The sequence below is a fragment of the Physeter macrocephalus genome, chromosome 6 (genome assembly GCF_002837175.3).
Source record: "Physeter macrocephalus isolate SW-GA chromosome 6, ASM283717v5, whole genome shotgun sequence".
Taxonomy (NCBI): Eukaryota; Metazoa; Chordata; class Mammalia; order Artiodactyla; family Physeteridae; genus Physeter; species Physeter macrocephalus.
This window is the reverse complement of record NC_041219.1, coordinates 92,203,117-92,225,863: the sequence shown is the minus strand read 5'-3', so window position 1 is coordinate 92,225,863 and position 22,747 is coordinate 92,203,117. Positions and strand designations below refer to the sequence as shown.

The 22,747-nt window shown below is 40.7% G+C and overlaps 1 protein-coding gene across 4 annotated transcripts in view; it reads right to left on the bottom strand.

The window, feature by feature from the left end:
* The window catches only part of SCAF11 (SR-related CTD associated factor 11), a 66,959-nt gene extending 59,358 nt beyond the window's left edge, over positions 1–7,601 (bottom strand). For 3 of the 4 annotated variants that reach the window (XM_055085660.1, XM_024122824.3, XM_055085661.1), the window contains exon 1: positions 7,451–7,599. The gene's annotated coding sequence lies outside the window, so the exon portion shown is untranslated. Of the gene's footprint in view, positions 1–7,450 lie in introns of all 4 variants that reach the window. The other variant, XM_024122827.3, reaches the window with a different exon arrangement.
* Between the last annotated feature and the right edge of the window lie 15,146 nt (positions 7,602–22,747).

Sequence of the window (22,747 nt, the reverse complement as noted above, 5' to 3'; positions counted from 1 at the left end):
GACCAGGGCTCATATCCATGTCCCCTGCATTGGCAGGCAGATTCTTAACCACTGCACCACCAGGGAAGCCCCTGAAGAAGGCTTTTCTATGATAAGGTTTTCAGGTGAATGACAGCTTACAAAATTTTAAGTTATTAATATTTTATTCCCAGTTAGAACAGTAGTTTAAAGAAGCAATTTTCTTGACAGGCCATCCAGGCATACAAAATATTTATATTAACAAATCATGTATCATTTGTAAGCTGTTTCACTGATTCCAGAGAATTTTCAAAGCCATGTTGCTGTGGCTGCTCTTTTTAATGTTTATATTTGTTTCTGTTTACTTCAAGCTGCTGAACTACTACTATGGTTAGGGTATTGGGCCTGGCATTGGACTACAAAGACAGATTAAGATACTATATCCTTGCAAAAAGTGGAAGTGCAAAAATAGGATACAAAAGATGAACAACAAAATAGCATATGCTAAGTGCCAAATGTGAGATACAGGTCACTTTTCAGGACTAATTTAGTCAGAAAGAATTCATTTAGGACACTAATAGAAGATAAGGGCAAAGACATAATTATGGCCCAGAATGTAAAGGGACTTAAAGTTTAAGTCCAAGGTAGGACTTAAATTGTGTTTTCTAAAAAGCAGAGAATCACTAAGGAAAAGTCCACCTCTCTCTCACTTATCTATTTTGAGAGTAGTTTCTGAGATGTTTAAATTGGGAGTTTTGAAAATAATCCAGCAGCAGCAAGTGGGGAAAGTGAGTAATCTATGGAAAACTAGTTAGGAAAAAACACAAACACCACTGGGGAGCAATAAAGAAGGCCTGATTAGGACTAAGCGCCCCAAGGGCAAAGGCCATGTTTCATCCCCAGACTTAACAGACACATAGATATCAACAAACCTGGAGCACAGAACTAAAGGTAGAGAGAATGCCTACTTTGTATCAGGAAATGAACTGAATACTCTGGCACACTTTTGCACATTTAACCCTCAAAACACATACGACAGTACATTCTAAAAATTAAAACACCACCAAGATTCAATACTAGAACACTGCTAAAACGGCTTCAAAATCACTCACTAAACAGAGCTAACTTAAGAGGATGAAAGACAGAGATGGGGTTAGCTGCTATTACCACTGGACTCAGGTAAATGTTACTTAAAATTAAAATAGGTGAGGAAACTGGGACATTGATTAAGTCACCTAGGAAAGGTGACAATCAGTAGTATATGGGACAATCAGCATTCAAAGCCAGGTCTGATTGACTCCAAAACCTACATACAAAAGAACTCAACTAATTTTTACCTTACTACTAAAATTACATTAAGAAGACTCTCTCAAAAGTAAATCTGAGAACTCTAAGGTAAAAGGAAAAATAAGGAGGAAGATCAGTCTTATCACTAAGAGATGTGAGAATCTCAAGGGGGGTTAAATTAAAAGTTGAGAACATATCTGGTCATTAATTTTCACTATAACCTTTGGTATAATCATCTTTTGTAAAAACAAGTAAGTATAATCCTTAAAAGAACATGTCTGTATGCTGCTATTCTTCCTGGATGTGTTGGAACCCAACTCTGTGACCAAGGTGTCCTCATGAGGGATGGTGAAAGAACACAGAGTGAGGTACTAGAACTCAAGCAGAATACCAAGATGCTCTGCATGAGGTATAAGAGAAGCCTGAAATGAGCAATGCATCCTGGCACAAGGTGTCAGAGCCAAAGTAGAGTGAAAATGTTATGCAAGACGGGGGAGAAAGCAGCAGTGGCAATGGGAAACTGACTACATACCGGGGATTGATCATGTAAGTAAATACACTAAGGATAATGGGAGCTAGGCTATTCCTTTTAAGAGAAAGGAGTTACAAATTTTGAGAAGGAGAAAACTAAAGCAGACACTGTGTATTGAAATTGGAGAAACTGGTACCAACTCATGGTTTTTTACATATAGATGGAGACATAAATACAGTGCTCAAATCTTGGTTTCTAATCTCCTTTCTCCACTAAAAGAAACCACTCCTTGGAGAAATGGTTCATTCCAGGGCTGTGGCAAGGAAAGTTTAAGGTGAGCCTGGAACATTTTCTTGTGTCAAAAAGTAAGGAAGTGCTCAAAGCAAGTCAAAAGAACACAAAAACTAGCTTGAAGGGGCTTTCACTGGCCAAAGCTGGGACAATTTGAGAATCAACAAAGAGCAAGTTTGATAAGGAATGGGCTTAATACAGTCTCAAAATACTTCCCCACAAAGTACTTATTAATTACTAAGACAGGAAAAAAACTTGCCAGTGCAGAAGCTTGGGAGACTTCACCTTAATTAAGTGATCAAAGTGCACATCATGAGTAAGGGGACAAACAGGAACTGTATTATGCCATCTGATAGGATGCCATGAGAAAACAGTATCATCACTGTGATACTCCTACCAAAAAATGCACAATCTGAATCCAATCATGAAGAAGCATCAGGCAAATCCAAATCGAGAGAAATTTTACAACAAAACTGACATGTAATCTTTCCAAGTGTCAAGGTCATGAAAATCAATAAAAGGCTAAGGAACTGTTCTAGGTTGAAGGACATTACAATTAAATGAATGCAACACAAAATTCTGAACTGGATCATTTTGTTATAGAGGAAATTACTGTGAAAACTGGCAAAACTTGGATGAGGTTTGAGGGTTATATGGTAGTAATATAGCAAGGTTAATTTCCTAATTTTAATATTGTTTATGTAACAGAAAGAAAGTCCTTGTCCTTGTTTGGGGTGATGAGACTGCATCTGCAACTTACTCTCAAATAGCTTTGGGGGGAAAAGTTCTTTGCATTGCACTTGGAACTTTTCTGAAAGTTTGAGATTGTTTTCAAAAAAAAAAAAAAACGGAAAAGATTACTTATAAATATTCATTTACAGCATCTAAAACTAGAATATAAGCAAAACAGTATTCCTTTCAAATGAGGAATATGTGTTTCCATCTCTTCTTATAATAAGAAAAGACTCTGCTTTATTATTCATGGGATTCTTTTGATCTATATCTGCACTGTCCAACACAGTACCACTATTCTGTTCCCCGACTGCACTGGCTACATTTCAAGTGTTCAACAGCCACTATCTACTACAGTTACTATCAGCTACTATATTGGGCAGCAGAGATACAGAACACTTCCATCATCACAGCAAGTTCTACTACTAGACAACACTAATGCAGAGTTTGGGAGGTCAACTTGACGTAAGGACTAACTAAAGGCCAAAGAGTCAGACGGACTTGGGTATAGATTCTTAACAAGTGCTCTGACACTTAGCAAGTCATCTGACTTCTTAACTTCTCCAGAGCCTCATACTCCTTTCTGTAAAATGGATTAAATACAACCAATACTGCAAGGCTGCTGAAAAGATCAAATGAAAATTCATGCAAAATGTCTAGAACAGAGTGTTTGGCACACAGTAAATATCTGATAAACATTAGGTCTCTTCTGTAATGTGAGTAGATAATTTCTTAATCTTTGATCCCAGTACTTTTAGATCTAGTTACGCAATTACTGGAGCATCGGTTTAAAAATAAGCTTATTATCCTGCTTGTTCAAAAACCCAATGAGCTCCATGTTGTTAAACGTAAACAAAAATCTTTTTATTTTGGCCGCGCCACGCAGCTTGTGGGACTTTAGTTCCCGGACCAGGGATCGAACCCGGGCCCTCAGCAGTGAGAGCGTGGAGGGCTAACCACTGGACCGCTAGGGGATTCCCCAAAGAAAAATCTTTCAGCTCTCACCTTATTCAACTCTCATCATCACTTGACTCTACTGACTACTCTCCCCTTGAAATACTCTCTTCCTTTGGTTTCTGTAATACCACACTCACCTCCTCTCTGACCTTCACAGTATTCTTTGGGAGCTCACATTCCTCCAACAAACTTTTTTTTTTTTTTTTTTTTTTAATGTTAGAGGCCACTGTGATTCCATTTTAGCATCTCTTTTTTCCAAGTTATATTAGCAGTTTATGCAAAAGAATGAGACTTGCATAGTCTCAAGTTTCAAACCACAATTACTATTTGTAATGTTTTCTAGCTGAAAGCATGTTAATTCATTACGTATTTGTTAAGTATCTACTGTGCGTCACACATTGTTCAGTGTTTGGGGACAAAACAGTGACCCAAACTGACAAACCCCATTCTCATAGAACTTGCATTTGAGTAAAGAAAAAATATATAATAAACTTAAGTTAGTAAATTCTACAGTATCTTGGAAAGTGTTAAGTGCTATGGAGAAAAATCTGGCTTAAAAAGGGCTAAGAAATGTGGGAGGAGGGCCTGTGTTTTACGGAGTAGTCAAAGAACACCTCAGTAGTAGAGTAGAAGTGTGGCTACAGAAAGAGTGAAGTAATAAAGTCAGAGAGGATGAAGAGACTCAAAAGGCTCAGAGCCTGGGAGACCATAATAAGGATTATGGATTTTACTACGGCTGAGAAGGGAAGCCATTTGAGAAGAGAAGTGACATGACCTGATATATTTTATCAGGGTCACTCTGGCTGTTGAGTGTTAAAGATTCTAGGTGAGGAAAGGTCATGGTGAAACCTTTTAGGACATTATTTTGTGAGAGATGACAATGCTGTTTTTACATTTTATAATGAACTTTTATGTGCTTAAGTACTATGAATTACAAAGCCACAGCCTTAAATAAGAAAAGCGAGGACCACAACAATGCAAAGATTGGGAACAGCAATAAAATGATAAAGGGTATTTTAACTCTAGGCTCTAGTCAATGCTACTAAAAGTAAGCACTTGGATGCAAGATAAGATACAAAGCTATTAACTTACTCTTCAGGACAGAGTATACAATTAAGATTATTTCACTGGGCTTCCCTGGTGGCGCAGTGGTTAAGAATACGCCTGACAATGCAGGGGATGTGGGTTTGAGCCCTGGTCTGGGAAGATCCCACATGCCGCGGAGCAACTAAGCCCCTGCACCACAACTACTGAGCCTGCGCTCTAGAGCCCGCAAGCCGCAACTACTGAGCCCGCGTGCCACAACTACTGAAGCCCGCGCACCCAGAGCCCGTGCCCCGCAACGAGAAGCCACCGCATTGAGAAGCCCGCGCACCGCAATGAAGAGTAGGCCCTGCTCGCCACAACTAGAGAAAGCCTGTGAGCAGCAATGAAAACCCAACGCAGCTAAAAATAAAATAAATTAATTTTAAAAAAAAAGGTTATTTCACTGGGCAAGGTAAGTCAAGATCCAATTTACATCACTTAAAGACAAGGGTAAATGATGGCAGAGCTTACTAAAAGGAAGTTACAATGAAAATTACTCTAAGGCTGACTCTTTATTACTTTTATGCCTGCCACTCTCCTTAGTAAGGTTTTACAACTATTTCTCACTGATGAAACTAAAAAAAAAAAAAAAAGTTCAGTATTAGGTAGATGAGTAGGATAATTCTGCACTCTCTTATTACTAAAAGATGCTACTGATGAATCAACATCATGTAACAGCACTGATTCATCCTATCTCTGATTAACAGCACAGCTTTTAAAGAAAATTGCTTAAAGTATTGGTTAGTGCCCAAAGAATTATGGGGAAGCTGAATGATCTCTGAAAAGTTTCAATCTTAACCCAAGGACCCCGTTACCACTGCCTAAAGGCATACAAAAAAATTTCCCTTAAAAATTTCTCCACTGACATATGTTTCAGGCAGCATATTTAGGAACAATTTTCCATTTTCTTCCACAGTTCTTTTCCCCCTTAACATAGTGAAGAGTGTCTTTACAGCATGAATACACTTAGAGTAAGCCGACATCCAAATCTTACCAAGCCAAAAACTTAAGATGTACTCAAATTCTCAAGCAAAAAGGTCACTATATGAATGTAAAACGGAATGATTATTACTATACTTGCAAGCACCAAAAAATAATACAACGAAAAAAATGCAGTTACAATAAGAATTGCTATTTTTTTTTAAAAAAACCTTCATAATGCATAAACAAAATACAAAGTAAATTCAGATTATCCTTGATAGGATAGTATAAGACAAAAGAAATCCAAAGACAGTTTCATTTCTTCTGCCCAGTAAGTTAAACAAAAGCAAAAGTCCCACAAACTTTTTACTGAACCTTTTAGCCAAGAGCAAAAAAAGTGAAATGATTAAGCCAACTGCCAAAGAAACAGGAAAGAGAAAGCAACAGTCTGGAAAAAGACTCGATTACATATCAAAATTTTAATACCAATAAAACACAAAATCCACCAGTTATTTAAGAATGTACTTCAATATCTTGCTACTGAGGTAAGTGGTCATATGTATGAATTAGCTTCTCTTTTAAAATGAAAGAAATACATCTATTAAACATGCTCTTTCCAATATTCAGTGAATTTCCCAAATTGGGAAAATTTTAGAACAGCATCTACTAGCCAAAGCATTACATTAAAAACGTTTTGGTCAGTTTTGCCTAAAAATCTTAGTTCACTAGTAGTATGACAAAGATGTTAAAATGCAATCCAACATGAATGAAAAACGCTCACCTCGTAGACACTTTATATAATGCGGTACAGAAATACTTTGAGGATATTTTAAAATTCCGCATTCGAGTCTGAATGTTTTAATCAACTACTCTAAATCAGGAGCTTACTCTTAAAACAATTTTCCAAAATGGGGAGCGGGGGAGGAGAACGGCCAGCCATCTCTAAGATGTGACTTTAATGGTTCAAAATTCCTAGGATCTGAGGAGGGGCGACTGGCGCAGCTAAGTTTAGATCTCCCGGCCCTTTTGTTGTCAGTCCAGGAAATCGGTTTAAAAATCGGCGGTGGGAGAAGAGTTTGAAATTCAGGGCATGGGGTAAACACAGATGCTTAGAAGCGCCGGCACTTCCCTACTCGCGCACTCCGAGAGGTCACGGCGCAGTAAAGTTTGGTTTCACAAGCGGGCTTGGACGCTATTGACAAAAGCAAAGTCTCCCAAGTCAAGCGGGCGCGGGGGTCAGGGAGCGCCCGGAAGCCCAGAAAGACACGTTTCCCCGGAGGGAGGGGGTGGACGTGTGGCGACCCTGCAGCTGAGCCTCTAGCCTCAACCCACTCCCCCAGGACCCCCGGGTGGGTACGGGCTGCGCCGGCGGAGGCGGCGGGAGACGGGTAGGCCACAAGGAGGAAATGGGACGGGGTACCGACAGCGAGGCGGCGGCGGCCGAAACGGGGCCGCCCTCGTGGGGTGGCGAGAGGGAAGGGGGGGGTGGCGAAAAGGAAGGGGGAGGGTGGCGAAAGGGAAGGGGGGGGCCCTCTCCGCCGCCCCCGCCGCAGCTTTCCCCGCTTCGAGAAGAGGCTTCAACTTTCCTCCGTGCGCAGAACGCCTCCTGGGCCGCGCGGATTCCGAAACTTTGTCCGCCCTCCCGTCGCCCCGGGCCCGCTCACCGGCTCTGCGCCGGCCCGTAACCCCCACCCCGCCCCGACAGCTGCCCGCGCCCGTCCACCCCCGGGGTCGGCCCGTGTTTACCTCAGACTGAGGTCGAGGCGCTGGCTCCGGCGGCGACGGCCCCACTGCAGGTCCCTAGGTCCCCGTCACGCCGCCGCCAAGTTCCCCAACATGGACTCCTTCGTCCGCTTTGAGGTGTTCCGGGGGCCGCTGGGGCGCCGGCTCTGCTGCCTGGGGCGGGTGGCGGCGGCGGAGCAGGGAGCGGACCCGGGCTGCGCGGCTCCGCGCGGCTTGCGCCACCGCTGCTCCCCCTCCCCCCGCCTCGTCTGGCCTCCTCCCTCCCCGCTCCGCGCGTCCTCTTCTCCCTCACCCCCCGCTCCGCTCCTATCCACTCAGCCGCGCCACCACAGGTCGGCGCGCTACGGTGACGCCGGCGGCAGCGGCGGCGGCGGGACCCTCCGCGCTTTCCCTACTCGCTCGCTCAGGCCCTGCGTGCACGGCCGCAGCGCTCAACCGGACCGCAAGGGGGCGCTGGCAAACCACCGTTTGCGACAGAGGAACGTGACGGGCGGAGTCACGTCACGCGGCCCGCGAGCGAGAGGGAGGACGGTAGCGAGTGGCCCGGGCTTCTGGGAAACATCCTCGGAGCCTCAGCTCTCCTCCCAAGCCTCGGGTCCTGCGCATGCGCCATGCGTGGCACGCTGGAGTCCGCCGTGCTTTGGCGGCTGTACGGGCAAAACTGCTGAAGACAATGAAGAAGGGTCTTGGGGACCGGGACGTGAGGGGGTCTGCGCGGCATTTGCTATCTCCTATCTTTACAGTAATCTGATATTGAAAACAGTGTTGATATGTTGTTTGGCTGTATATTGAATTTTCACCCAGCAGCGTTGCCCGCCTGAATTACATCTTGCGAGGGGGCTGAAGTGGCCATAACTTGTAAGCCCACCTCTTTCTTCCCTCCGGGTGGGCATTTGTAAAAGGGCTTGTAGAGATTTCCCACGTGGCTCATCAAGCCAAGGCACATCCCCGTGTCTTAATTTCCACAACAAAACAATTAAACTTGATCCGGATCCACTTGATGATAGTGACGTGATGATTCATTCAAGAATATGTCGGAGCGTGCGATACTGAACGTGCGTGCCATTGTCAGTTCCTTCTCCGTCGGGTCGCCAAATCTTTTATTTTACCTCAAAAATACCTTTCACGGTGTTTTTTGAAGTCACTGACTCTTTAACCTTATAGTTTCTCTTCCGGACAATTTCTTCACGCTCCTGACTACTCTTCCTGCCGTCGGTGTCTACTCCTCTTCTACCAGCAGGTCCTTGCAGTCCCTACCCCCCACCCCGCCCACGCCGTTGTCCAGCCAACAGCCCCGAGTGCTGAAGCTCTGCCCCCGGGCCACCCCGCAGTCTTGGTTCACCCAAGTCTCAGTCACATCCAACCTTGCCGCTCGCTCCTTTTCGGGTCGTCTGCCCCTTCCTCCCTTTCCGTGCGCGTTGCGCTCTTCTAGCCACGCTGAACCCTGCCTGGGATGACATTTCTCCCCACTTTCTCGGGACCCCGCCGACTGGGTACCTCCCTCCGGCACTCGCCCAGACTAGGCTGGCTGCTGTGCCCCCTCCTTTCTCTGACAACCCCATCCCGTTCAGCGTGTTTGGTCTGCTCAGTGCCTGTCTCACACAGTGAGCCCTGGGAACAATGCCGTAACACTTTCCGAACAACAGCTCCTGGCACAGTGCCTGTCCCTCGGTAAGGACTTGGTAAATAATTGCGGAAGGAGGATATAGGAATATATGAATGGCAGCCTTGTCTTTTCTATTTCAAAGTCTTGGGAGTTTTACAATGTATAGTTTTGGATGTGAGCTTTGGGAATTTAGATGGGCTCTACTGTGTTTGGGATATTTGAAGAAAAAATGATATAGAGGAGTTTATAACAGTACATTATAAAGAATGTGATAAAGGATGACTAAGACAATCACTGAAAACTTTGTTTAAAGAATTATGTGATGTAACCAGATCAACAAGCACTGTTATGAGCCATCCGACTGAATGAGAGTGTAGCTTTGTTACATATATATGCACGTCCTCACCCAGGAGAATCCAACCTCTAGGAGTAAAACTCCAGATAGAGACTTCTGGTACAACATTCTTCTTTTATGTAAAACCATGTAAAAATCCCTTTACATATTTGTTTTGGGGGAAATGTTCTCTCATAAAAAATTAATCAAAGGTCAAATGATAGCATTTGCCAAAGAGAAAACTATAATTTTTATTTTTTTATTAAAAAAAACTTTTCCACATCTTTATTGGAGTATAAATGCTTTACAAAGTTGTGTTAGTTTCTGCTGTATAACAAAGTGAATCAGCTATATGCATACATATATCCCCATATCCCCTCCCTCTTGCGTCTCCCTCCCACACTCCCTATCCCTTTCCTGTAGGTTGTCACAGAATATCGAGTTGATCTCCTTGTGCTATGGAGCAGCTTCCCACTAGCTATCTATTTTACATTTGGTAGTGTATATGTGTCAATGTTACTCTCTCTTCATCCCAGCTTCCCCTTCCCTCTGCCCCCGCCCCCCGTGCCCTCAAGTCTGTTCTCTGTGTCTGCGTCTTTATTCCTGCCCTGCCACTAGGTTCATCAGAACTGCTTTTTTAAATTCCTTATATATGTGTTAGCATATGGTATTTGTTTTTCTCTTTCTGACTTACTTCACTCTGTATGACAGATTCTAGGTCCATCCACCTCACTACAAATAACTCAATTTCATTCCTTTTTATGGCTGAGTAATATTCCACTGTATATATGTGCCACATCTTCTTTATCCATTCATCTGTTGATTGACACTTAGGTTGTTTCCTACCTCATAGTAGTTTTGATTTGCATTTATCTAATGATGTTGAGCATTCTTTCATGTGTTTGGTGGCCATCTGTATATCTTCTTGGGAGAAATGTCTATTTAGGTCTTCTGCTCATTTTTTGGATTGGGTTGTTTTTTTGTTATTGAGCTGCATGTGTTGCTTATAAATTTTGGAGATTAATCCTTTGACAGTTGTTTCATTTGCAACTATTTTCTCCCATTCTGAGGGTTGTCTTCTGGTCTTGTTTATGGTACCCTGTTCTGTGCAAAAGCTTTTAAGTTTCATTAGGTCCCATTTGTTTATTTTTGTTTTTATTTCCCTTACTCTAGGAGGTGGGTCAAAAAGGATCTTGCTGTGATTTATGTTATAGAGTGTTCTGCCTATGTTTTCCTCTAAGAGTTTGATTGTGTCTGGCCTTACATTTAGGTCTTTAATCCATTTTGAGTTTATTTTTGTGTATGGTGTTAGGATATGTCCTAATTTCATTCTTTTACATGTATCTGTCCATTTTTCCTAGCACCACTTATTGAAGAGGCTGTCTTTTCTCCATTGTATATTCTTGCCTCCTTTGTCAAAGATAAGGTGACCATATGTGCATGGGTTTATCTCTGGGCTTTCTATCCTGTTCCATTGATCTGTATTTTTGTTTTTGTGCCAGTACCATACTGTCTTGACTACTGTAGTTCTGTAGTATAGTCTGAAGTCAGGGAGCTTGATTCCTCCAGCTCCATTTTTCTTTCTTCAGATTGCTTTGGCTATTCAGGGTCTTTTGTATTTCCATACAGATTGAAAATTTTCTTGTTCTAGTTCTGTGAAAAATGCCATTGGTAATTTGATAGGGATTGCATTGAACCTGTAGATTGCTTTGGGTAGTATAGTCATTTTCACAATGTTGATTCTTCCAATCCAAGAACATGGTATATCTCTCCATCTGTTTGTGTCATCTTTGATTTCTTTCATCAGTGTCTTATAGTTTTCTGAGTACAGGTCTTTTACCTCCTTATGTATAGTATCATGTCATCTGCAAACAGTGACAGTTTTACTTCTTCTTTTCCAATTTGGATTCCTTTTATTTCTTTTTCTTCTCTGGTTGCTGTGGCTAGGACTTCCAATACTATGTTGAATAATAGTGGTGAGTGGAAATCCTTGTCTTGTTCCTGATCTTAAAGGAAATGCTTTCAATTTTTCACCATTGAGAATGATGTTTGCTGTGGGTTTGTCGTATGTGGTTTTTATTATGTTGAGGTAGGTTCCCTCTATGCCCACTTTCTGGAGAGTTTTTATCATAAATGGGTGGTGAATTTTGTCAAAAGCTTTTTCTGCATCTATTGAGATGATCATATGATCATTTATTCTTTAATTTGTTAATATGATGTATCACATTGATTGTTTTGCATATATTGAAGAATCCTTGCATCCCTGGAATAATTCCCATTTAATCATGGTGTATGATTTTTTTAATGTGTTGTTGGATTCTGTTTGCTAGTATTTTGTTGGGGATTTTTGCATCTATGTTCATCAGTGATATTGGTCTATAATTTTCTTTTTTTGTGATATCTTTGTATGGTTTTGGTATCAGGATGATGGTGGCCTCGTAGAACAAGTTTGGGAGTGTTCCTCCCTCCGCGATTTTTAAATTGACAATAACAGTATACCATTTCAGCAAAACTAAACAACACAAATCTTTTGATATATTTATTCATTGGCAGATAGTAAAATTTTCACTTTTTTACAGTTGGCCACCTAGGTATTATGAGAGCATGTTTTAAGGGAAAAACACTCTTGTGCTAATGTGCTAGTGGTTTTTACTTTCATGTGCAAATAGAAAAGATGATGATGGTTTATGATAGGCCACCTCTTGCATCCCCAGGGAAAAGACCATGTGTATTTCTGTACATGCAGTATTCTCCTAATAATGTTTGCATGATGAAGATATATTATTCTCTCTATTGTTTCAGTATTTTTTATTTACAATATAATAAAGAGATACTGAGTTTTAAATAAATAAAAGATGAACTATAAAATGTAGGAGTAAAGATTGATATACCAACAACCACTGTCAAAATTTTAGATTTTATTATAACCATAAAATACACAAATGATATGCATCATAAAACAAACTTCAACTGATTGTCCAATTGGAATGTTGCACTTTACCCAGCACTTAACATAACATATCAAACCTGTCATGCAGCAACAGAAACCTATATTCGCATCTTTAGAAATGAAAGGTAATCAGTGTATCATTTTTGACAGAGCTTTATCAGAGATAACAGCTATCATTAATTTAACTTCTGAATTCAATACAAAATAAAAATCAAATCAAGAGGGGTAATTAATCATGGTATAAAGACACTTGGTTACATGGGGAATGTGGTTCTAATATAGACTGTCACTTAGGACCTTTGCAGTTTTGAACAAATTGTCTAATTTTTCTGGTCCTCAGTTTCCATATCTATTCCAATGGAAGTTTTTAGTTTAATGATCTCTGTGGCATTTTTATAGCAGAAGTGTAGGAATTCAAATGATGTACAGTTTAAGACTCTTACAAGCAAACCATGACCAAATATACAGTATCTTTGTAAAAAATGAAAAATGCTTGCTAATTAGTTTACAGGAATATTTCTTAAAAGCCAGTGGTTCAACTACTGAGCCTGCATGCCACAACTACTGAAGTCCGTGTGCCTAGAGCCCATGCTCCGCAACCAGAGAAGCCACCACAATGAGAAGCCCGTGCACCACAACGAAGAGTAGCCCCCGCTCGCCACAGCTAGAGAAAGCCCATGCACAGCAACGAAGACCCAACACAGCCAGAAATAAATAAATAAATTTAAAAAAAAAATAAAAAATAAAATAAAAGCCAGTGGTTTATTCTTGCTTTCACAACTGTGAAGAATTTTAATCAGTATGATACTGATTATTGTCCAGTTGTCTTCTGTGTGGAATTAAATTTATTTCAGCAACAACCAATTGGCTCTCTACTATCTGGAGGGTGCTATGAGGTGGTTATAGATAAATGAACAGTGTGTCAGAGACAGTTTAGTGGGTACAGATAAGTACAAAAACTAAGGAAGAATATAAGTGACCTAATAGGAATAAAAAGAAAGTGCTGGGTCGGGGCAGGGATTGTCAAATGAGGGAGAGAACACAACAAGGACCAAGAACAATTTCATGAAAGAGCAAATCTAAACAAAATATAGTCAGACATTATTGCAAATTCGAAGTCTCCAGTTTCTGTCAGGTTAGTCTCCAATTCCCCACAGCACCTCCTCCACTCTTTTACCACTCCCTTCAGGTCTCACCCTACAGTCACTCCCGCTGAGCCCCTCAACCTTGAACCCAGCAGAAGATCTTATCACCGTCTTTATAGGAAATAACTTCCTCAACTTCTTTCCCTGTACCTACAAAGTCTGTCTATAACTGTCTGTATACACACACACTTGTTTTCCTCCATCACAGAGGAAGAACTGTCTTATCTCGATTAAGGCTTAGGTTTCTACTGGTGCTGTAGATCCATTTATTCCAGACTTTAGGATTTACAGGCCATTACCATGTCTAACAGTTTGGGAACTGACATAGGACTGCTAACTTTTTAATCCTGACATATAACAGTCCTCCCATCTCTTTAACATCATGATTTCCTAAAAGAAATGTATTTGCAACACAAAAAAACTAAATTTTTATGAACTACACTTTTTTTGCGTTTTCTTGTGGAACAGTGAAGTCATCAGCCTTGGTACACTTGGGACTCTGCTCTGAAATAGATCCCCTGAGGGCCTACTCCACGGGTTACTCTGTCTTCACATTTTCAGTCTCTTCTCTACTGTAGATTAATTTATCTCTTCTCTCTAAATCTAAAAATAGTGTACATCATTTAAATTTAATTTTTATTTATTTATTTACTTGGTTGTGTTGGGTCTTCGTTGCTGCATGTGAGCTTTCTCTAGTTGCATCGAGCGGGGGCTACTCTTCGTTGCGGTGTGTGGGCTTCTCTTTGCAGTGGTTTCTCTCATTGCGGAGCTTGGGCTTTAGGCGCACGGGCTTCAGTAGTTGTGGCACGTGGGCTCAGTAGTTGTGGCTCGTGGGCTCTAGAGCACAGGCTCAGTAGTTGTGGCACATGGGCTTAGTTGCTCCGCGGCATGTGGGATCTTCCTGGACCAGGGATCGAACTTGTGTCCCCTGCATTGGCAAGCAGATTCTTAACCACTGCACCACCAGGGAAATCCCTGGTGTACATTTTAAGACACTTCCTCATTTTACTTTCCATTCACTTTTTTAAAGTTAATAAATATTCATTTCAATAATTCAAACAACACAGAAGTATATAAAGAAAAAGATGGTATAAAAAGAAAAAGAGAGTCCTAGATAAAACCAATGTTAAAAGATTGATGTTTCTCTCCATACTTTTTCCAAGAAACACATACATATAAATAGAGGTTTTGATTTTTATTTTTACAAATAATGCATCACATCATATATATTTTTCTGCAACTTCCTTTTTTTACTCAACAGTTTACAATGGGTACTCTTATCTAGCTCATTTTTTTAACTAGCTGCACAATATTATGTAGTATTCATGTACTGTTTTTGAAGCCATTCCTTTATTGATAGATAATGCAGATTTGTCCGGATTTTGTGCCATTATAAACAATGCTGGAGTAAGTATCCTTTGCATGTATCTTTTTTTTTTAAGGTTTATTATTTATTTATTTAATTAATTTATTTTTGGTTGCGTCGGGGCTTAGTTGCGGCGCACAGGATCTTCGTTGCAGTGCGCGGGCTTCTCTCTAGTTGTGGCATAAGGGTTTTCTCTTCTCCAGTTATGGCGTGCAGGTTCCAGAGCACATGGGCTCTGTAGTTGGCGGCACGCAGGCTCTAGTGAGGCGCCCGAGCTCAGTAGTTGTGGCGCGCAGGCTTAGTTGCCCCGTGGCATATGGATCTTAGTTCCCTGACCAGGGATCGAACCCACATCCCCTGCATTGGAAGGCAGATTCTTAACCACTGGACCATGAGTGAAGTCCCAGAAGGATCCACTTCTAGGTTCACTCAGGCTGTTGGCAGAATTCAGCTTCTTGAAGCTGCAGGACTGAGGGCTCTCGTTTCTTTCTGGCTATTGAAGGGCCACTGTTTTCAGCTCCTAGAGCTGCCCAGTTCCTGGCCCTATGGAACTCACCAACATGGCTGTTTTCAAGACTCACCTGTGGAAAGAGTAAAGGAAGCAGGACTGGGCAGAGGAAGAAGTTGAATTGTGATGCAGTCTAACAAAAGCCTCACCCATTCCTACATGGAGCTCTGAAGACTATATTCTACCTCAATGACAAATCATTTTAACTAAAACCTGAAAGGCAAGGTGGCTCTCTTGAGCCAGGGGTAAGTTCTGGAGAAGGATTCAGTTGAAAGCTATCAATCAGCCTCCAACAATTCCAACAGCTGGTAGAATGACTTCTTCAGTCCTGGATTGGGAGATATCTGCACCACGATATTCATGACTGTCCACCCATTTACATATAATAAGATCTAGGAACAACTCTTCAAAAATTCTTTTGGGTCTTTACTCCTGGAGAAACTTACTAGAAAAGAGTTGGTGGGATTAACAACAGCCCTTGAAGCTGCTCTTGGGGCCATAATTGAAGCTGATCATCTTCCACTGCCACTCTTTGTAGATTCCTCTCACTCTCTGCTGGTCTAGGTAGCTTACTTAGTGCAGTGACCCAGACCCTCTTCACTAAGGGGCCTGACACCTTCATCACCAGATCCTTTTCTAGTTGTGGCTGCTGTACCTGTCCATGTACCATGTAAATTAGGCAAGTGAAAACCAAGACACAGATGGATAACCTAAGTATCAAACATATTCTTTCTTATCCCTATTGCCTCACAGCTACCTAATGAAGATCGAGGTCAATTATCCTTGCCTGCTGGTTTCTTGGAATGATGAGCCAGAAGTGACCAGGCAACAGCTGGGATTTAGTAGGTCTCTTCCTGTGTCCCCTAGTGGAAGCATTTCCCGTCTGGAGGCTAAAACCTCTCGCCTCTGGGGAAAGAAGGTTAAAAATTCCCCAGATGGATCACTGGGAACCAGTATACAGAGGTACTCCCATGTCCACCCTTTAGCCAATGGATTCACGTACTCTCCCTACTGGGGACCCTGTACCATATGATGAATATCAATTTACAGTGTACCTTGAGTCCGGGAGGGTGGTGTCTCTCCTCACAAGGTATTCTTTGCAAGCTAACACCTAATCTGAATCTTCGACAGGTCATTCCAGTGCTCTATCAGTCAGCAGTTTGTCTAGGTGGTGGTGTATGTGAAAGGATCAGTGGAGTCCATGGTCATGTGCCCACTGCTGCACCAACACCTAGGTCAGTAGATAAGACACTTTAAACCCTCAGTGGTACTTGCTAAGACCCTTCAGGCAGGAGGTCTAAGTCGGAATATGTTTAAATTCCAGTCAAAATAGATTGATAGAATGAATAGGTCCAGTGTAGGGAATGGGTCCAACTTGCCACCAAGTAGCTGGTAGGTTTTCTAAAGGGATGGTACCATATTGGGAGCCAAGCATTGGTCTCTGTTGCTAGCAGGTTGGATATTTGACAGTGGCAGTAGGTAGATAAGCCTCGGTAAATTGGAGCCCATGCCATTGGGCCCATGTATAACCTCCATTCCTGTCCCCATTCTTATCACATGCCTGTTGGACCAACGCTAGTGTAGCTAACAGCAGAGCCTGACTGATGTCATCTGGGCAAGTCATTGTTTCTACTGGTTGTTTAGTGCCTCTTCTGTGATGGATGCTCTCTCTTGGGCATTAACAAGTGAAACAAAGATCTTCACATTTCATACCCACTTTTATAGCCTCATCCACCTGTCTCTTTTCCCAGAACTCTTTATCCCCCTTCCCCATCCTTCTCCCTTATCTGTTTTTTTTTCTCATGAGTTAGCGGGGCAAGGGCTGGATCCCATCAAATACCTTTTGGTAGTCCAGGGCTGGGCCTCACACTTGGTCTTGAGTTGGCAAAGTGCTTCACACAGTTCTTCCAACAGAAGCAGGGAGGGGCCTGGAAGTGTTAAGGGCCCATATGTTGGAGGAACCTCTGGACAAGTTGGTGTTTATACATTTGTGGAAGACCAGGTACTGCAACTTGCTTCTGTAGAAATTACCAGAAGTGTGGATGCCCTCACAGCATACGACCCCCAGTTTCCTGCCTGGGAGTAACTACTTAGCTACGATGATTGCCTGGAGACCAGGAGATGGCCTCAGCTATTCAAGTGCCAGGACCTGCTCCTCCACTTCCTTTGGCAGCTGTCTGGGAAAAGCCAGAAACTATTCTACAAAAGGTATATAAATCTCCACTGCAAATGATGTGCTGTCACTTGAGAACCCTAGGGATCTATGTTGTTTTTCTCCCATTGGGGCTTACCATACACTTAAATGTTTACACAGACAGGAAACTTCAAATACACAAATTTATAAGAAAAAAAATCCTTACAAATCTCATTATTAGGGACAATTCCTGTCAAATCATCAACATCCTGATGAGCCTCTTTTTAGACCTTTCTATACGTATTCACATAAATAAAACATCCTATGTAATTGCTGTTTTACAACTTGCTTTTTGATTCAACAATTTGTCAATGAATCTAGATCTACATCATTCCTGTGTTTAGCTATATCATAAATTATTTAACCAGTTAAATAATAGAGTTAACTAAGTGGTACTGCCCTCTAGAGTATGTTTTGTGTCTAGAGTGTTTACATATTGAAATACGTATTATTTTGTTACAAATTACTTTCCTTTTTTTTTTTAATATAATAATTAGGTATATTTTGTTGTAGGTATCTATGACTTTCATTTCAGGACTGTAAAGGGAGTATTATAAAATATTTATTCTAAGAAGGGGACTGAGTTGGCTAGGGTTGAGAAGCTTTGCTTGTAGGTGGACATCGAGCATTTCCAATTTTCAATATTATGAAAACTCTGATGAACATCTTTATGCATTCATCCTTTGGAGTGGGTTTGCTGTATTAAAGGGTATGCATGTTTAAAATTTTGACACACTGCATCAATTTACCCACATACCAACAGGGCATGAGAGTGCCAGTTTCCTCATATACTCACCAACAGCAATGTAATCTTAATGTCTATGGAGGTAGCACTTCCCATAAGAGGTAGATAAAATTTTCCTAAAACTTTTATTTTATGTCCTGGGGTAAATCTAGAGTCCCCCAACCCCTTTTCTGAAAGTTCCAGGAATGTACTTTATTCCTAGTCACTTCTGGATTTAATTTCTGACTTCAATTGATTTCTCTTTCTCTTCTGTTTTTTTGGTTTTTTGTTTGTTTATTTGTTTGTTTTTTAATTAAATCTATAGGGCTTCCCTGGTGGCACAGTGGTTAAGAATCCGCCTGCCAATGCAGGGGACATGGGTTAGAGCCCTGGTCTGGGAAGATCCCACATGCCACAGAGCAACTAAGGCCGTGTGCCATAACTACTGAGCCTGTGCTCTAGAGCCCGCGAGCCGCAAGTACTGAGCCTGCACGCTACAACTACTGGAGGCTGCGTGCCCAGAGCCCGTGCCCCGAAACAAGAGAAGCCACTGCAGTGAGAAGCCCGCGTACAGCAACGAACAGCAAGCCCCAGCTCACCGCAACTAGAGAAAGCCTACGCGCAGCAGCAAAGTTCAAACGCAGCCAAAACAAATAAATAAATAAATAACTTTATGAAAAAACATAACATCTATATTGAGATATACTTCACATACCATACAATTCACCCATTTAAAGTATGCAATACAGTGGTTTGTGGGTATAGTCACAGAGTTATGCAACCATCACCACAGTCAATTTTAGAACATTGTTTTCAACACCCTCCTTCCCCAAATCCCATACCTGTTGGCAGTCATTCCCCATCTCCCACCCCAATCCTCCAGCCTTAGCAGCTACTAATCTACTTTCTGTCTCTATGAATTTGACTATTCTGGAAATTTCATATAAATGGAATCGTAATAAAATATGTGGGTTTTCGTGATTGGCTTCTTTCACTTAGCATAATGTTTTCAGAATTCATTTGTGTTGTAGCATGGAGGAGTACTTCATTTTTGTAAAAAAAAGTATTATTTATGTATTTTTATTGTTGAATAATATTTTGTTGTATGGATATACCACGTTTTATATATCTGTTCATCAATTGATAGCCCTTTTGGTTGTATCCACTTTTTGGCTATTATGAATGATGTTGTTATAAATATTCATGTACAGGTTTTAGTGTGGCAAATGTTTTTCTATCCCTTGGATTTATACCTAGGAGTGAAATTGGTGGGTCATGTGGTAAGTATGTTTAACCTTTTGAGGAGCTGCCAAACTCTTTTCCAAAGCAGCTGCACCACTTTACATTCCCATCAGCAGTGTACAAGGGTTCCGATTTCTCCACACTCAACAACACTTGTAATTTTCTGTGTTTTTGATTATAGCCATTCTATTGAGTGTGAATTTGTATCTCATTGTGATTTCAATTTGCCATTCCGTGATAGCTAATGATGTTGAACATCTTTTCATGTGTTTGTTGGCCATCTGTGTATCTACTTTGGAGAAGTGTATATTCAGATCATTTGCCCATTTTTAGTCGGGCTATTTGTCTTTTAACTATTGAGTTCTAATAATTCTTTATAAATTCTAGATGCAAGTCCCATGTCAGATATATGCTTTGCAAATACATTCTCCCATTCTGTGGATTATCTTCACTTTCTTGATGGTGTCCTTTGAGGAGCAAATGTTTTTAATTTTGATAGTGTCCAAATTTATTTCTTTGTTGTTTTCCTTTTTTTTTTTTTTGGCCATGCCACACAGCTTGCAGGATCTTGGTTCCCCGACCAGGGATTGAACCCAGACCCTGGCAGTGAAAGCACCGAGTCCTAACCACTGGACCATCAGGGAATTCCCTCCATTTTTTTCTTTTGTTGTTTGTGCTTTGGTGTCTTATCTAAGAAACCATTGCCTAATTCAAGGTCACAAAGATTTATGCATATGTTTTCCTCCAAGAGTTTAATAGTTTTAGCTCATACATTTAGGTCTTTGATCTGTTAGTTTTTGTATGTATATATGTATAAATTTTGAGTTTATGCAGCTTCAGTCTTTTGCATGTGGATATCCATTTGTTCTAACATCACTTACTGAAAAGACTTCGTTTCCCCATTAGATTGTCAAGCACCTTTATTAAAAATCAATTGACTATAAATGTGAAGGTTTATTTTTAGACTCTCAATTCTATTCTATTGATTTATATGTCTCCTCTTGTGCCAGCTGATCTTATGTCTTGATTACTATACCTTTGTAGTAAGTTTTGAAATTGGGAAGTATGGGTTCTTCAACTTTGTTCTTCTTTTTCAAGATTGTTTCAGCTAATCTGGGTCCCTTGAATTTTCTTATGAATTTTAGGATCAGCTTATCAATTTATGCAAAAAAAAAGGCAGCTGGAATCTTGATAATGATCAGGTTGAATCTATAGATCAATTTGGGAAGTATTGCCATCTTAACAACATTAATACTTAACATTAAGTCTTCCAATCTAACACATGGGATGCCTTTCCATTTATTTAGGTCTCTTTCATTTCTTTCAACAGTGTTTTATAGTTTCCAGTGAATAGGGTTTGTGAGGTTTTGGTTAACTTTATATTTTATTTTTTTTGATGCTATTGCAAGTGGAATTGTTTTCTTACTTTCATTTCAGATTGTTCATTGCAAGTGTATATAAATACAGTTGACTTTTGTGTATTGATCTTACATCCTGCAACCTTGCTTAACACATTTATTAGTTCTCATAGTTTTTTAGCGGATTCCTTTGGATTGTCTATATGCAAGATTATGACATCTGCAAATAGAAAGTTTTACTTCTCCCTTTACAATCTGGATGCCTTTTATTTCTTCTTGCCTAGTTGCCCTTGTACAATACTGAATAAAAGCAGTGAGAACAGACATCCTTTCTTGTTCTTAATCTCAGGGATAAAGCGTTCAGTCTTTCATCATTAAGTATGATGTTAACTGTGGGTTTTCACTGAAGTCTTTCATCAGGTTGATGAAGTTCCTTTATATTCTTAGTTTGCTTAATGTTTTTATCATGAAGGGGTGTTGGATTTTGTCAAATGCTCTTTCTGCATCTGTTGAAACAATCATGCCATTTTTGTCCTTTGTTCTAGTGATTCTGGTGCATTACATTAATTGATTTTTCTCATATTAACCACTTTGCATTTCTGGGATAAATTCCACTTGGTTATGGTGTACAATTCTTTTTATATGTAGCTGCATTCGATTTGTTAGTTCACCTCTGTCTTTTGCAATTGATTCTTCATCAATGTTCAGCTCTTAGCCTAAATATGGGGCATGGCTACTTCTCCTTGATTTTCCTCAATATACCGCTGTAGTGATCATTTCTCATTTACCTGGTACCTGAAGTCTGAACTTCTTGTCAGTCTTGGTAAGGAGAAAAATCCATTTCTCACTGCAGGAATTAAAGCAGTTCACTTCTGCAACCTCCTTTGGTTCTAGGACAGGGGCATACGATCAATCAGACACACGTTAGTTTGTATATAATTTGAGATCTAATGCCACTAAAAGTAAGGTAAAACTCTCTCCCTCTCTCTCTCCCCCTCTCCCTCCCACTCTCTCTCTCTCTCTCCACAGTGATAAGTATTTCCCTACCAGAACCAGGCTTCAGGCATGATTTGGGTGTTTTTTCCAGGCCTAGTTCTCTAGCCCTTCTAGTGCTTTGGTAAGCTGCCCAATATTTTTTTAAATAAATCCCTTTTTGCTTAACTCAGCCAGAGTCCACTTTTATTAATGGCAACTAGTAGCCTTGTCAGATAAAGGCAAGACATTAATGTTACTTAACTTATACTGCTAATTCAGGAGATGATGTCAGAGACTCATCAAAGAACCATAGAGCAAATAATTTAGAATTGAATATTTGGCTTCCCTTTTAAAAAAAAAGAACCTTGGCCATTTCTCCCAAAACAAGCTTCAGCCTTCTGTAAGGAGCTTTACCCCATTCTCTTTATTTTTTCTTCTCCCTGCCCCATCCCCAAATCCCTGTTTATTTCTTAAGTAGAATGACTTACCTAATTCTCTTTACTTTGCCAATCCCAAATAAGTTACCAAGATCTTTTCACAGTAAGTCCCCTACATACGAACTTTAAAGTTGGGAACTTTCAAAGAGGCGAACATGCGTTCGCATGTCCAATCACGTGTTCATGTGTCTGGCGTACATTGTCACGTGCATGCATCCTCTACGAGTGGTTGTGCTTTTGTGTACTTTACAGTATTGTATAGAGTATAGTAGTACAGTATCTTTATTTCAAGCCCAGGAGGTCCGGAAGCAAGTGTAAAAGCAGCGGTGATGTAGCTGGTACTGCTAAGAAGCGCCAGCTGTTGTACTACTGTACTTTTCAAGGTACTGTACTGTAAGATTAAAAATGTTTTCTTTATTTTTTGTGTTTGTTTTTTAATGTATTATTTGTTTGAAAAATAT